This window comes from Acanthaster planci, linkage group LG13, assembly GCF_054643075.1.
Source record: "Acanthaster planci isolate LZ-2023a linkage group LG13, COTS_SCS, whole genome shotgun sequence".
NCBI classification, from domain to species: domain Eukaryota; kingdom Metazoa; phylum Echinodermata; class Asteroidea; order Valvatida; family Acanthasteridae; genus Acanthaster; species Acanthaster planci.
In genome coordinates this window covers 5,198,858-5,214,777 of record NC_141789.1, presented here as the reverse complement: position 1 = coordinate 5,214,777, position 15,920 = coordinate 5,198,858, and the positions used below count along the sequence as shown (strand labels likewise).

At 42.7% G+C, this 15,920-nt stretch overlaps 1 protein-coding gene across 1 annotated transcript in view; it reads right to left on the bottom strand.

The window, feature by feature from the left end:
• LOC110982480 (uncharacterized) overlaps positions 1-6,662 on the bottom strand; it is a 51,702-nt gene extending 45,040 nt beyond the window's left edge. Inside the window, exon 1 of the mRNA XM_087144901.1 lies at positions 6,119-6,662. The gene's annotated coding sequence lies outside the window, so the exon portion shown is untranslated. The remainder of the gene's footprint in view (positions 1-6,118) is intronic.
• Positions 6,663-15,920: the final 9,258 nt, after the last annotated feature.

Here is a 15,920-nt window from a genome sequence, read left to right as displayed (position 1 = left end):
TCATGCTCCATTCTCCACATATATGTATAACAACCAGAAGAAATTTTATCAATCAAATTCAGAAAGGCTTTGGCGGGTATGTAAGATCAACCTTTGAAAGGTTTATCTCTTTGATGTTGTTGCTGTTGTCTAGAGATAAATTATCTTGGGATTTTGCCATCCCGTGAAGTGGTGACAATGAAGTCAGGATGTAAGCATCTTAATTTCGAGATGCTGTCTGTCATCCCACTACAACGTACGTCAGTACGTCGTCTTCCTTCTTTAAATGTCACCATTCTATCGTCGTAATGCCGCTTTCCCGTGATTAGTAAATGCAAGATGGTATCATTTTCAAGGTTATGATACGTTCACTCAAAAAATTATCTCAGTATCGCGACATCTCGCTGAATTAATGTCATCCTGGGAGTACGGCAGAGTAACATGCTCCCGTTGGTTTGTGTGCCTGAGTCAAGTGCGATGGAATGCTGGTTTGTGCCCCATTGGTATTCATTGTGCTCATTGGACAGACTCGCTTGCCCCAACCACCCCCGACGGGGCGTTGGGAAAGCAAAATGCATGACGAATATTTATCGAGAACTTACTGGGTAGAGTTCATTCGAATAACAGGGGTCAACACTGAAGTGCTTCGACGTGCGCACTTACTGTACCTGCGTGGATTCGGACAGCAAGTGGCCAACAATGCTTTGCTTGTCCATGGCTCTGTCATATTTCCTTCCTCATAATTTTGAAGAGCATGTGCTTTTTCCAGCGCACTGTAAGGGCGAGTAGACGAGCGAATGGACAAAAATTACTTCAACTCCCTCCCTGCATCTAAGAGCATAAACAATTACCATGAGGGTAGACAACAAATTGCACTAATCTCGCACTGTGCTGCCACAGAAAAGTAATTCCGTTGTTCAACGAGCAGCCTTTATAAATGTCGTCTCTGATTGTTCGACAATAACGTGGTAATTGCGACAGTTCATAATTACTATTTAAACTGAGTCAAGGATCTTAACAAGTTTGATGACGCTTCCACGTGTAAATTTTAGTCCGAACTCACGTAAACAAACTAAATATCGGGCGGGGGGGCAAATAGGCCAACTTGTTTGTCATGTATGCATTAATTTTGACCAGTTTGACTCAACAGAGGAAGAGGCTTAATTTTGCATCTTTAACGCATAAGGTTTACTGCAGTAATTGGATTCTTCCAGCTCGCCATGCAGCACATGCCATTCACTTAAGACACTCTATAGGGCTATATCCATACCCTTCTGACGAAACGAGATACCACAACACTCCTGTCATAGGGTTAATTAAATTTAAAACTGGATTTTAATTCCGATGCTAGTGGTGGTTACAAAATCAAATAAATCATTCAAAACGAGGGATTGACGCTTTTTTGGTTTCTCTTCCTTCCCAGCAGTTGAGAGGGAGTTAATAGATTATTTGATAAAAACAGCGGTTCAATTTTTCTCATCGGTTAAATAATCCTCACCACTAACCCCAAAATATGCACGGTAATACCGTTTGGAAAGTGTTAGCGCTTTCAATAAAAGGCAGTGTTGGTGGGCATCTTTTCCCCGCTCTCTTGCTGAATATGCCACTACTTCTGCAAAAAAATGTAGCCTCAGTTGTCCAAAAGGCCAGAGAAAGGCTACATAAAGAAATTCCCCAATTCTTTCTCATTCTCTCTAATGTGATTGTGATAGAGTGAAAATCTCATTTTCCAAAGGAGTAAGAACCCTTATAACATCACTCCAAAAGAGGAGTCAATAAAGGAACAACTCTTTGACGAGCTTTTCCTTCTTGAGAGAGTTGAAATTTCACTACTGTTGGGGTGGTTTTCACACTTTATAACGTTGGTTTCACTCGCTGGAGTGGTTCTTATAGGGCCTAAGGGACTCACGCTCTTGAAAGTGTTTTACTCTTTTGCATTTAGAGAGAAAATTGTGTGCCCGCCAGTTTTGTTCTGGATCCCCGGCCCCTTGTGCTTAACGAACTATTTACACTCACCTATGGCGTGCAAAGTTAACATTTAATCCGTGTATACAGATATGTCTATTCCTAATAGAAATATCTGTATTATATTGTACGTTCGGTTTTAATAGAGATATCTCTATATGATATTTCCGGTCCCGCCACAGGGTCAACGGAAAGGTCATTGTAATGTAACACACACAAAGGACAAAACCTGATGATCAGGTGCTGTAAACTCAAGGACGTGTGAGTCTGTTTTCAGATAAAGTTCAGCCTTTTCTTATTCGCAGTTCTAGTGTAAGCTGTCTTTTTTTCAGGTCACTTTTGTCCGGGGCAGACTTTCCAAAGGTTGGGAATTTCCTTTCGGAACCAGCTCAGTCCAAATAAAAAATCTGCAACTAGTGGGGGCTTTAGTGACGGTGTAAGTTATTGGGATTAAGCATTTTTAATGATGGTTTAATTTAGTTCCACCTCGCTCTGTCCTTGTTTTGCAATGGGCCGATGTACGTGCTGTCTTGCATTTTTTTCTAGCCTGTTAATAATTCATCCTTCACAGGCAAACCGCTGTATACTTATCCCACTCACAGCAATTCATAAAAAAACACGATAATGAGATTTGACCTCTGAAAGACCCGTCGGCCTTGCGTAGGACGATTTCTTCATATCCAATCGATTGGGGTATCACAGGTTGTATCCCATGCAGGTTGAAGAAGGACAGCTACTGCAGATGGTTTTGACCGCGCATACCTCTCCCAAGGAAATGATTCTGTGAAATAGGGGTCAGAATACTGATGTAGTTTATGGAATAACAATGCAAGATTTCATAACCACCCTAGACCATACGGCTCCATCAGTAACACATGCATCAGTGCTTGGTTTTGGCATAGTGGCATACATGACGTCGGCGAATAGCCAAGGGGATGGAGCGACAAAATCCTAAAATTGCCAGGCCGTGGCAATTTTTTTAGTATATGTACAACACATTCGCCCCAACTCATGCAGTCTCTTCCTTAATTTGTGTATATATTTCACAAGTGATAAATTTCAAATTGATATTTTTTTTTTAACTTTTAAAAATAAAAACTTTTACTTCTTGATAACACTTTGAAAAACTGTGATGACAAATTGAAACAAAGAAATAATCTTGGCAGGACTTGAACCATAACTTTTGCTCACAAAGCGTGTCTCCAACCGCAGAGCTACTGCAAAACGATCTGCTCAAAAAGTGCTTGGAAAACGTTTCTTGTTGTTACCGGTACTTAATTTATTGTACTATCAACTTAATTGTAACGGTTTTCGTTAAATTTCAAGTCTCAATTTGATGCACTGGTAGCACTGTGTACTTTCGTCACTCGTGACCTTAAACCTGCTGTGTATTATGCATAGCCTTTTTTGGTTTCCGCTATGCACCCATATCAACGATGTTATTTAAGTGGCGTCGGGAAAGAAGGGCGCTAATCGGCAGGACAGGGTTGGATTGCAATTTATCGAAACTTGGCTATTGGGTGGTAGAACAAAATGGCCTCTTAGACGTGCTTACATTGCTTTTGTGGAAGGGAGGGGCATTGACCCTTCCCGCTCACCAAACTACCTACCCCTCCCTCCATGCTTTTTGCTTGATCTTCGAGGTCTTTGACAACACTTTCAATATAACCATACAAAAACCATCCACATTGCAATATCAGTGTGAACTCACGTAAAATATAAGAGGACGAATGGTAGGGTGGGTTACGTTGAGCTTGGAAGTATAAACAAATATGTCTGACTTGATGTTGCCATGTTCCAATCGCACAAGCCTGAAAGGGAAAGTGAAAAGAAATACCAAGGGGAAAATGAGGGTTGGGTAGGGTTGGGCCGAGTTGGGTTTGGTTGATTTTGGTTGGGTTGGGTTCATGGGCGTAAATTTTCCGAGGTAGGGGATTGGCTATGGAATCATCCCCCTCACTTTTTTGTGATGAGCTTAAATATTGAAGCCGATAATGAAGAATTTTCTGAATTTCCCAGCGACTTCACAAAAAAGGAAAACAAATTTTAAAAGCCATACATTCTGCATGCATGTGATACATATTACAGACGTACATCATTATTATGAACATTATCCATAGTGTGCTGTATATAGTGTAGGCCCCCCCCGCCGCTTTTCAAATTTCATTAGCAGTGCAAGTCATCCCTCCGCCTTTCCCCATCCCATCCCCGCCCCACACATTCAGCTCAGATTCACGCCACTGGTTGGGTGGGTGGGGGGTTAAATTAGGTTTGGTTGGATATTTTATTGGGTTGGCTTGGGTAGGGATGGGATAGGTTTGGTTGGGCTTGGTAGGGATGGGATAGGTTTGGTTGGGCTGGGTAGGGATGGGATAGGTTTGGTTGGGCTGGGTAGGGATGGGATAGGTTTGGTTGGGCTGGGTAGGGTAGGCTTGGGTAGGGATGGGATAGTTGGGTTGGGCTGGGTAGGGATGGGATAGTTGGGTTGGGCTGGGTAGGGTAGGCTTGGGTAGGGATGGGATAGTTGGGTTGGGCTGGGTAGGGTAGGCTTGGGTAGGGATGGGATAGTTGGGTTGGACTGGGTAGGGTAGGCTTGGGTAGGGATGGGATAGTTGGGTTGGGCTGGGTAGGGATGGGATAGTTGGGTTGGGCTGGGTAGGGATGGGATAGTTGGGTTGGGCTGGGTAGGGATGGGATAGTTGGGTTGGGCTGGGTAGGGATGGGATAGTTGGGTTTGGCTGGGTAGGGATGGGATAGTTGGGTTGGGCTGGGTAGGGACGGGATAGTTGGGTTGGGCTGGGTAGGGTAGGCTTGGGTAGGGATGGGATAGTTGGGTTGGGCTGGGTAGGGATGGGATAGTTGGGTTGGGCTGGGTAAGGATGGGATAGTTGGGTTGGGCTGGGTAGGGTAGGCTTGGGTAGGATGGGATAGTTGGGTTGGGCTGGGTAGGGTAGGCTTGGGTAGGGATGGGATAGTTGGGTTGGGCTGGGTAGGGTAGGCTTGGGTAGGGATGGGATAGTTGGGTTGGGCTGGGTAGGGATGGGATAGTTGGGTTGGGCTGGGTAAGGATGGGATAGTTGGGTTGGGCTGGGTAGGGTAGGCTTGGGTAGGATGGGATAGTTGGGTTGGGCTGGGTAGGGTAGGCTTGGGTAGGGATGGGATAGTTGGGTTGGGCTGGGTAGGGTAGGCTTGGGTAGGGTTGGCTAGGAAGGGTGGATATGGGTTGGGTTGGATTGTAAAGGTGGGGTTGGGTTGGGTTGAGTTGGGTAGGCTTGGGTTGGGTAGGGCTGGATTTGAAGGGTGGAGTTGGGTTGGGTAGGGTTGGATTTGAAGGGTGGGGTTGGATTGGGTAGGGTCGGATTGGAAGGGTGGGGTAGGGTTGAGTTGGATTGGGAGGGTGGGGTTGGGTTGGGTAGGGTACGGTTAGGTTTGTTTGGAATGGGTTGGGTAGGGTGGGGTTGGGTTGGCTTGTGTTGGGTTGGCTTGGGTTGGATCGGGTAGGGTGGGGTTAGACTGGATTTGAGGTTTTTCGTTTTGTTTTGTTTTGGTTTTGTTTGTTGTTTGGTTTGAGTTTGTATTTTACCGTGCACGGCGGAACCCTACCGCCGCCACGCTCATTTATAAGCCTTCTCACCATGGCAGACAGTTCAGGCAATTAACCAAGTAAAAAACAGCTGGATGTATTGGATTTTGTCCAATCCAATCCAATCCGATCTGAGGCTGGATTGCGTGGAATCTGGACTCGGATGTAGGAAGAGTACATCTTAATTAGAATAACCACAAGGTTCAATTTATCATAATTGCTGTATCCCAACAGTCTGTGAGTCGAATGAATACGCACTTCAATAGCTCACGTTTTTATCAATTTTATTTGATGCTCCCAAAGAGGAAAACCTCATTATCTCATTTTCCGCAAGCAAATGATTGGATTTTTTAAGTTGCACCACCCCTTTTCATAAAACCCAATTTCCTGCTAGCAGAAATTTGGATTTTACTTTGCCGAAAGCGGGGTGGTCCAAAAGTGGGCAAGTTAAAACCTGGAAGGACACTTTCCTCCCAACGTTGAAATGGAACGGTCTTGGGAAGATTGGCATCACCCGAGCCTAAAAAAAATAAGCTTTTACTGCTAATGTAGATTGGAATTAACGGTCAGTCCCTGCATGGTCGGACTCACCTCCGAAACTTTCAAGAGCTTGGTCTCTGTTTTCCCTGGTTGCAAACGTATGGAGATCTGCTTCTATAAGTCGGTACACTGCCGCAAAAATATTTGTTTCAAAAGCAGCAGAACTTTTGTTCTTTTCCGGTCCCCGTCGACTTCAGGGAAAAACCACGCAAGGGTACTTTGGGTGAAATAGTAGCGACGTTCCTATCATGTGTTCATAGTATGGTGGCCTGGTAGGGACATCGCCAATCGTCAATATTGCCGTCAAATTTGGCAACCAAATTCACGACTCATTGTATCTCCGAATGCAAATGTTGCCACGAATTGTTCTCCAGCAAGCCAGGTGGGGAGAGACGTTGCTCGGCTATAGACACAGCAAATGAGTTTTAACGTTGTGGCCCCTGCGTTGTGCCAAAACTGCCAAGCGGAATAACGACTTGAGATCAAGTCGAAGCCGAAAAATGTTGGTCATTGCGCGTGCGCGTGAACACTTCATTGCGCGTGCGCGTGAACACTTCATTGCGCATGCGCGTGAACTCATTTTTGCCTAGCTTGCTGGAAAAAAAACATCGTGACAGTATTTGCGATCAGAGACAACGCGTCGTGAATTGGGTCGCAAGTATTGACGGCAATAATTATTTGCGACCAGAGAGCGAGTCGTGAATATTGACGATTGGCGATTTCCCTCCAGGGCCACCATATGTGTGAGATTGCCTGTGCAGAGTGTATCTCGAAATGACTGGATATGTAACAAAGCCAAGAAAGCTACATACTGTAGGTGATCGCCATTAAACAACCATAAAAGCAAAAACACTGTAGAAACGCTGGGGCATTTTGCCCAACGTTGGGTACCTGGTAAATGCGTAACTGTTAAGCCAAAAGAGCATAACACTGGGTAAAAAAACCGATAGTACTAAATATCATTTTTATGACCGTTGAGAGAATCACTGGGGTCTGCTGGTGGCTACGTTAATCGCCTTACCATGGCAAGATTGAATGACTTCAACGAGGCTTTGCTTGTGCGAGTTAAAACTTGGGAAATGGTACTCCCTTCGTAGCGACTTTATCTACGATCACAAAGATTCGGTGCACCACTTACTCATTAATAATTTGCCCTATGTACTGTGAAACACACGCAAGACTATCATGGCCTACTTTAACAGTGAAGTTGACAATGGGCAGAAGCAAAATGCAACACAAAGCCATCACAAAATAAGTTAAAGAAATTGGAAAGGGTCCTTGTAATTGGTAAGAACGATTTAATATCACACACAGTGTACTGTAATTAAAAAAACAAACTACCTCTGCATTAGCTGCGGTTCATTGTAGGGAAATCAATAACCAGCTATCGAGCAGACAGGCACGTTTCTAAGGAGGATACTCGGCCTTCTATCCAGTGAATCGATCCCTGTGATTTGAATACGTGAGGAGGGGAATCTCAGTGATGACTAGGACAGTGCAACACACTCAGGCCCAAAAAGTCTCCGGTTTCTAGTCAGCGCGCGCGTCGCTGTAGACCTGCGCATCGGCAAAATAAAAAAGTATTATATTTTGGTATAAAACGATGTCCAAAAGCTGCCAAACTTGCTTAATCGACTAGAATCCTGCTACTGCGTAATTTTAACGTGTTTTGATGGGGTATGGTTGAGTGATAATTATGTACCGTAAAGGAGTCCCTCTAGTTCCCCTTGCATTCAGTCGTAAAGGAGTCCCTCTAGTTCCCCTTGCATTCAGTCGGGCACTCTTTTTCAGACGACGTCATTTCATTTATGCATTTACCCATTTATGCATTTACATCTGGGGAACCAGACGAGGTAGTCTCATGTCCTGTGTACATGTACAAGCTGAAAATACTTTTAAACATTAAAAAGTGTCGGTCTCTTTTAGTGTTGGTAGCGGCCGGCATTACGTGCGCATGCAGTCGCGATGGACATTGTGCGTTATACGTACATCATTTCCAAAAAATAAGTGAGAGTAAAAAAAATAAATAAATAAAATAAAATAAATAAGCTGCGTCACCGCACCACTTTGGAGCCACCTCCTGACCAGAATCCAGAGACTGTTTGGCGATAGCTGAGCAAAACTAAAGTAGAAGCCCACTGCAATTAGTTCACTGTTCTCATTGACGAAAAGTCAGGTCTATGAGGTGCGCTACGGTGATCTGTCAAGATCTCCCCGACCATTGAGGGGGAGGGGTGCATTAACATTAACATTAGTGGACCACCAGTGCCAGGACGTACACTGAACTAAGCGCCACAGCTGTGATGAGCACGGTCATGGGAGGTTGTGATGTGTGCCGTGCCTTAATTGTTGCTTTTTTTCACAACCACACTTCTTCCAAACGAGATAGTTCCTTACGTGGTGCCTCCACAAGCTTCACACAGTACACAGATTTCACCTCAGTTTGGAGCCCATATTGCCACTAAATCTGCACCAATAACCCAAAGCCTCCTCCACAAAGCAGGTCCAAATTACAACTCATACATTTCATGTGCAATCACCAGGGTGCCAATTCGTGACTTGTCAGTTTTCGTTCCAAGCCTGTCAATATCTGTCTATCCAATGATAGACTTGATGTTTATCCTTTGCTGGCGTGAATTATGCCGGAAATTGGGAGGAGGGCAGATGGGGAAATGTGGGGGTTGAGTTGCCTGGCCATGGAAATTTGAAAAGCGGAAGGGGGGGTGTTACACCACGTGACACTATATAAAGGTCGATGTTTGTGATATTTATGTACATCTGTAATACGTATTATATTCATGCAGAATCTTAAATCAGAATGGCATAGTTATGGCTTTTTAAATTGGTTTTCATTTTCGAGTGATATTGAATGCAATGTATTCGGTGGGAAGTCCTAAAAATTCGTTGCAATCCGCTTTAATTTTTTCTTACCACAAAAAGTGGAGGGATGATTTAATAGCCCATCCCCTCAATCAAAAAAATGGGGGGGGGGATATACATGCTCATCCCGCTGGCATTAAGCCTATATTACTAGTACCCCTCGATATTGGCAGCTCATCACAAAATTATGACCTTCAAATTAATCGTGGTTTCCACTACCTGTCACGCAAACTACATAACAGTTCTCTACAAAAAAGAGACAGGAAATTAAAGCAGATTCACGTGAGGCAAATACGTGCAGAGTTTTAGAATTTGATGCATCCCTGCTACAAATCGTTGCAAACAGATTTCTGGAGACTAAGTGAAGACAATGCCAATTCCACGATGATATAACTTCTTTTGACTCGAATGAGGACATCTCACCGCCAACAAATTTGGCAGATCACAATTCCAAGAGGATTGTGATATCCTGCTGCTGCGACTGGGCTTCAAAAGACTAGAGTTATCCACTGAGAACAATGAAAACCAATCAGAAAAAGACAAAAGATGGCAGAATGACACGATACGTTTTGGAGGGAAAATTAGAGCAAAAACTTTTATCAGAATAAACACAACCAGTCATTATGAGCAGTAATTTAGAAATCTGAAAAATGGTAACCAATATAGGTTATAGTTCTGACCACGTTGGAGTAATGGAAGATACCAACAGTCATTGCATACTTTTCCCAGTTGCAAATGTGCTAAGGCAACCACAGCCGAAATTCGGGCAGTACATCCTGACGGCGGAACGCACATAGACTGTGTACAGTATGTCAAGATCTTAAGCTTGTTTCTTATGAACAAGCAACTCCAAGGAACGCCGAGCCAAACTGGGCGACGAAAGCATTTGGCGCGGTGTTACAAGGCTTCTTGGAATAAACAGGACTGGCACTATAAAGCCAAACGACACGATTTGCACCCAGACTCTTGCTGTTCCAAGCGTTTCCTTTTTGCGACAGTGTGCCAACGACACTGCTCTAATCATTTTTGTCGTTAACCTCTGGATAATTGTATCAGTTTCTTTCAGTCACAGGCTTCGGCGCCAGTCCAGTTATTCATTTCTGGTCAGCTTATTCGTCGACGAAGTTATTTGCACAGTAATGGTAACTGTCAGTGCTCATATGAAGGTTCTAAATCAGTTTTATTTGAGCAGTATACATTTATAGGGCTGTTAACTATTCAAGGGTTTTTCTTGAATTTAGCCAGTTTGCTGCCAAACGATGTTTCAAAATTATCCAGCCCATGCAGTATATGCGACTGATATCCAACACAGTACGTGGCGGTAGGCCTATTATTCTAATTGTATGGAGTCTTTTGCTCCTTGCCCTTTCGAGTTCATTCACCGTTGCTTTGGTACAAATTGACTGGGAATATTATTTCCCTGGTCGAATTCTAAAGTTGACGAGCGAGATGTTTCCCACGGTGCTTGCTGTGCTGATCGACATTATCATATTCCCCTGCTTGACTCCAGATAAGGGAATTTTTAGTTTAATATAATTCGCATTGCAAGAGCCCAGCAGCGTATAGCTGCCCAAATTATCAATCCAAGAAGCATGGCGGCTATTAAACGAAAATCTGCATCTAGAGCAACCCGCCAACAGGCGTTCATCAAAGCCAACATCGTGCATCAGCGCATTCGCTGCTACAATCATATTACCGGCTGTTGTCCTCACTGACGTCCTTGCTTCAGTTAATAAAATGCGGTAAATCCACGTATACTTTGACTGGCTTTCGCCGTTCTGAGCTGTCTAACCAACACACAACAGGAGAACAGAAAGGTTACTTCGACCAAGTCTCACACATCAATACTTAAGGTAAATGTGTCAAGATGCCCCATTCAGTTCCCCATTGTTGTTCAATTATTTGTTTAATTTCCTAAAAAGGAATTAAAATAATTCCTGTCACCACCTTCTCACTCATTTACCTGACCTTGCCATCACCAGTATTAGCATGTTAATTTTAGCAAGCCACTGCTTAGATGTGAACAAACTTTAACCTTGGCAAATTTTGACTATGTACGCGTAGTTCATGAGATCACCCATTTTCATGTTGTCCACAGTGGCTTATGTAACGCGATGTACGCGTCATATTTTACATATCTGAAACCATGCTTTGGCGAGGCAGCGCCTGCACAACTTTTACACAGGTAACTTATGTTCTTACCGGTATTTTCACGTCTTTATTTTGTAACCTATAGAGATATTTGTTAGTTGTGAAGTACCTGGACCGGTTTGATGGTATATTTAGGGAAAGCTGAGAACTCAAAGTGGTGATTTCTAAGGCATAATTTTGGTTAGTGTCATCGTGGAAATGGGGCCTGGATAGCCCACGTGTAGTACATGTCGTCGTGTTCCTGGCAAAAGGTCGTAAACACGCTTACGCCCTTTTGCCCGGAAGCATGATCACAGTAGAACAAAAATTTCCCGGTAAAAGGTCGTAAGAAATACACTCTCTTCATTTAGTAAAAATGGATAAAATTTACTACAAAATGAACACAGGCTCAGTGTGCAAAAAGCAACCTCAGAACAACTTATCAAACGACTTGGAAATTTTTTTTGTACCTATTTGGAAAAAATCTTTATATTTCGTTGAAATAAAAAAGGTGCATACATACGTCCTTTTGCCGGGAAATTTTTTTTGCAGCGATTATGCTTCCCGACAAAAGGTCGTAAGTGCTTACGTCCTTCTTCCGGGCACACGATGATGCAATGATGTGCATGGCATGGCCATGAGTGATACATGTAGGTGTATACGCATACACCGTTGTGAAAGTATGTGTGTATGCGTACAAGCAGTACTTTATGTGAGTGGAGTGGATTTTATACGTTGTAATAAGATGACATTGGCCTGGAGCTAGTCTGGCACTATAGTTTAGTGGTTTATTTTCTCTTAACGCGTTTGGTCAGGGTTTATGTTTGGTAAAATGATAATGCATAACAGTAGGCTGGGGACTTCGAAGTGCAGAGGGTTTGGATTTGTATATGTGTGTGACTGTGTATCTGCGTCAGCCAGCGGGCGGGGTTGACTGGGTGAGTGTGCTGAAATACGGTGCCTTGTGGAGACCCCGAAGAATGGGTTGAATAGGTCTCCACAAGGAATTTCTAAAGGTGAATCACAAAAGTGATATTTGGAAATTGCTCAAAAAGTAGAAATTTTCAATGTGTATTAATCCGTCGCAAATTGAAGTGTTTCATGTAAGGGACATTTGGTCAAAATTTCAGTCCAGGAGAGTGAATCATGTTGAAATGGGAGCATTTTGAAAACATTGTTTCACACGAGACCGCATTAGTACTGGAGAACAAAGCCCGGCAAATCTCCACAAGGATACAAATTTCAGAATGTGTGCATGGGTGTGGGTGTTCTGCCCTTGATGTGCCATGTCACCCAAGCCTTGTTTATTATGGAGATGGGAACAATTTATTACTGTAAAGTTTAGGAAAACTTATTTGATTAATCCTCATCGTCTCAGACCATCAAACTTAAACAGCGCCCTCATTGGTCAACCTGTTGCATATAAAAAAGTAGTTGCTGTCAGGTACCATTTACACTCATATTGGATTTACTTGTACAGCTGGAGTGGAAACTAGACTTTCTGGCCACACGTGTATTGTGCAAACTTTACTCCACGTGATTCAGATTTATAGAGGGAAGAGATGTTTTTGTTCCTTGAGATTTTCAGAATTATCTTTGAGATGTGAGAAGTAGATATCAACAAATAATCCAGTTTATTTCTTAGACCGTGCATTCCACAGAGTTCTTCAGAGAATAGAAGATTTCCTGTGATTGTTAGCAGTTTAGACACAAAACAGTGTAAGGGAAATTTCATGTTTCTTTGTTTATTTTTTTCCTCATTGCACATTGACAGTATGCGTTTCAGGAGTTTCTTAGTGTGGACGCATACTTTATTATTGTCAGCATTCGACGTATGCATGTGTTAAAGGTTTATGCATGTGGATTCTTCATAGTGTCATATCATTGTAAATGTTACATTATTAGGTTTACTTATTGTTAGGTCGCACATTTATTTTTGTGTTATAGATTTCGAACCCTACCCTATTCTACTCTATGCTACCCTACGGGTCTGATGTAAACTGCAGGAGTAGTTACAAGAAAAGGAGTTTGGAAACTGTTGAAGTGTGTGACACAGGATAAATCTTACAATTACTAAATCACATGCAACTCAATGTACTAAACTTCTGGAGTCATTACTTTACACTGGATACTAGTTTTGTGGGATGGAAACTTGTGAGTGCCTCCACAACTTTTACCCCCCCCCCATACCTAGCCCAGTCTGCAAATGCTTGAGTGAATGACTATTAATAACACAACCAAAAATTCAGTTCACAATGTTGCGGTTGTTATCACATTTTGTGAATATTTATACGTCAGTAGCCTCATTTCATTGGTCAAAAATGAAAGAATTCATAGCTCATTAATTCCGACAAAATGCCGTACATATCCGAAGTGTTAAGGGAACATTATTTTGCATATGTGCAAACAAAAATAACAAAACTCAAATCAAGACTTGCCATCCTTTAAATTCACAAGAAAGTGCTACGCACTAGTTTTCTTTCGACATTATTTTGCTATGAATGAGCCTGCACAGTGGCTGTACCAGGGTATTACCCAACTACCTCTAATGTTGACAGAAACCGTCTTAGCGATTCATTTCCGAATGTTGAAGACTATCTTCTGACTGCAGATGGACTAGGAATAAATCGATCCACGGCTGTATCGATTATAAGAACAATCTTAGACGAAGGCCGCCGAGAGAAACGTCCAAACGGTGATGCCATCTTTTCATTGCTTTCTTAGATTATTCTTATGTTTACCTGTATTCATAGTCTTCAACCAATACAAAAACCTGCAGTGGTATTACACATTGGAATACTAAGCTAACAGCCTGAAAATGAAAAAGAAACACACAATAAGGAGTGCCAAGTGGTGATTGTGTTTCAAATGGGAAATCGACTGTCTGATGTTTTATGTTCGTGCAGTAAATGCTAAAAAAGAAGACCTGTTGATGAACACGTTTGGGTGAAAATGAAACGGTTTGCACATTTGTGTAACTGAATGAACTGAAACGAAATAGAATGCTCGTTTGCTGAAAAAGAAAAAAGGGGTTTGAAAGAATCTGGAATTAGAGCAAAACTAAATGCACATCGTATAGCAAAACGAATGTCAATTTTGTGAAATAGATCGATTGCGCCCGCTACCGGTAAGTCACTTGACCTCAGTGTAGTGGGTATTAAAGGTCAACAAGCATGACGTGGCAAAGTATGTCCTAGGTATCATTTATCAGTCAGTACAATACAAAGACTACCGATAGTCTGGGTACTACATGTAGATCAGAAATCGGCTTAAAACACAGGTACATGTAGCTGGTGGGTTTATTGATGTTTGATAACCACTACAGGACACGTGACTTTGCGGACGCAATCAGTCTATTGGCCAAGAAACTTATAGTATGTACACGTCAGTAGGCTTGTAAAGACCAAATGTTCTCTCAGCAGATTTGCACTGTTGCAAATAAGCTTCTGGTCGACCTTAAGTCACGTAAATTTCCATGCCTGAGTGGTGGCTGGATTCCCTGTAGTGCTGTTGTTTGGGTGTGGCTCAATGGCCTTGTTAATTTGATGTTTGGAATTGAATTGCATTATCAACAGCAGAAATTTGGACTTTTGGCTGGTGACTATATCATCAGCAAAGAGACAGTAGCAGTGTTTAACAACGGCGTCAGCATCAGAACGGCAGAAGAAACCTACTGAAAAGGGTGCTGCATATACAAGCACAAGAGAATTAAAGTACAAGAGATGAAGAGTGTGAAAGAAGGTGCCAAGATGAGCTGGTTCTTTAGTGGTTCACACATGTTGAATTAAGGGATGCTCCAAGTTACGAGAACATCCTTTCAGTGAGCGCATCGAGTTTCTGAGAAAGAAGCGTCTTTAATTATTTTGGCTGTCTAAAGATGGGACACATGAAAAAGGCATGCAATATAAAGGTTAAGTGTGACGTTTGCAAGGGTCGGCACCCAACTGTTCTGCATGTGAACTGTGGTGATGTTACTGCTAAACCTGCACAGCCAGATGGAAATGTGAAAGAATCAAGTGTTGAGCCTGGAAGTAAAGGTCTTGAGTGCACCAACTTAGCATGTGAAAAGCGTTTGAAAGCTATTACACCGTGGCAATTGTCCCAGTGCGTGTTAGACTTGCAAATGGATTAAATAATGTCTTAACCGATGCATTTCTAGATCCAGGAAGTAGTGTGCCATTTTGTATTGAAGCGCTGATGAAGAAGTTGCATGGTGTGTGCAGACAAATGTGCATAAGGCTAGACACATGGGAGAGTCACACAGTACGGATACTTATCCGATTGAAGGATTGGAGGTACAATGTCTAGATGGCACAGATAGAGTCGAGATTCCAAGAGTCTACACTAAGGATAAACTTCCTGTCAAAAGACATCCAAATGTGACAGGTCACTTTTTATGTTATTTGCCTAGCGCCCTCAGTTGGCTGTGCCAAGTCAGCTGTTTTGTGAGTTCATTCTGAGACCCCCTCTAGGACCTTGTGAGTTCATTTAGTGACCCCCTCTAGGCACCTGTGTAGCACATTGTCCTTTGTTTCATTGCACACTGAGTCTTCAGCCAGTAAACATTAAGAGTTCACCCTGCTAAATAACTACATCTAGCATCAAGTTCTTCAGAAGTTTGAGATAGCCAAGGCTGGGGGTCTTCTTTTCCTGCAATGCAGCAACATCATTAAAAGAACCAGACCAGTAAATGTACACCATCCTTGTCGTGCATTTTCTTGTGTCACACATATACCAACTCATGATGATGTATCTCACTGGAAACACCTGTTCAGCTACCACAGGTTGATGCCAGTATTGACCTGTTGATCGGCAACATTGTTCCTGATGCGTACTCACTTTA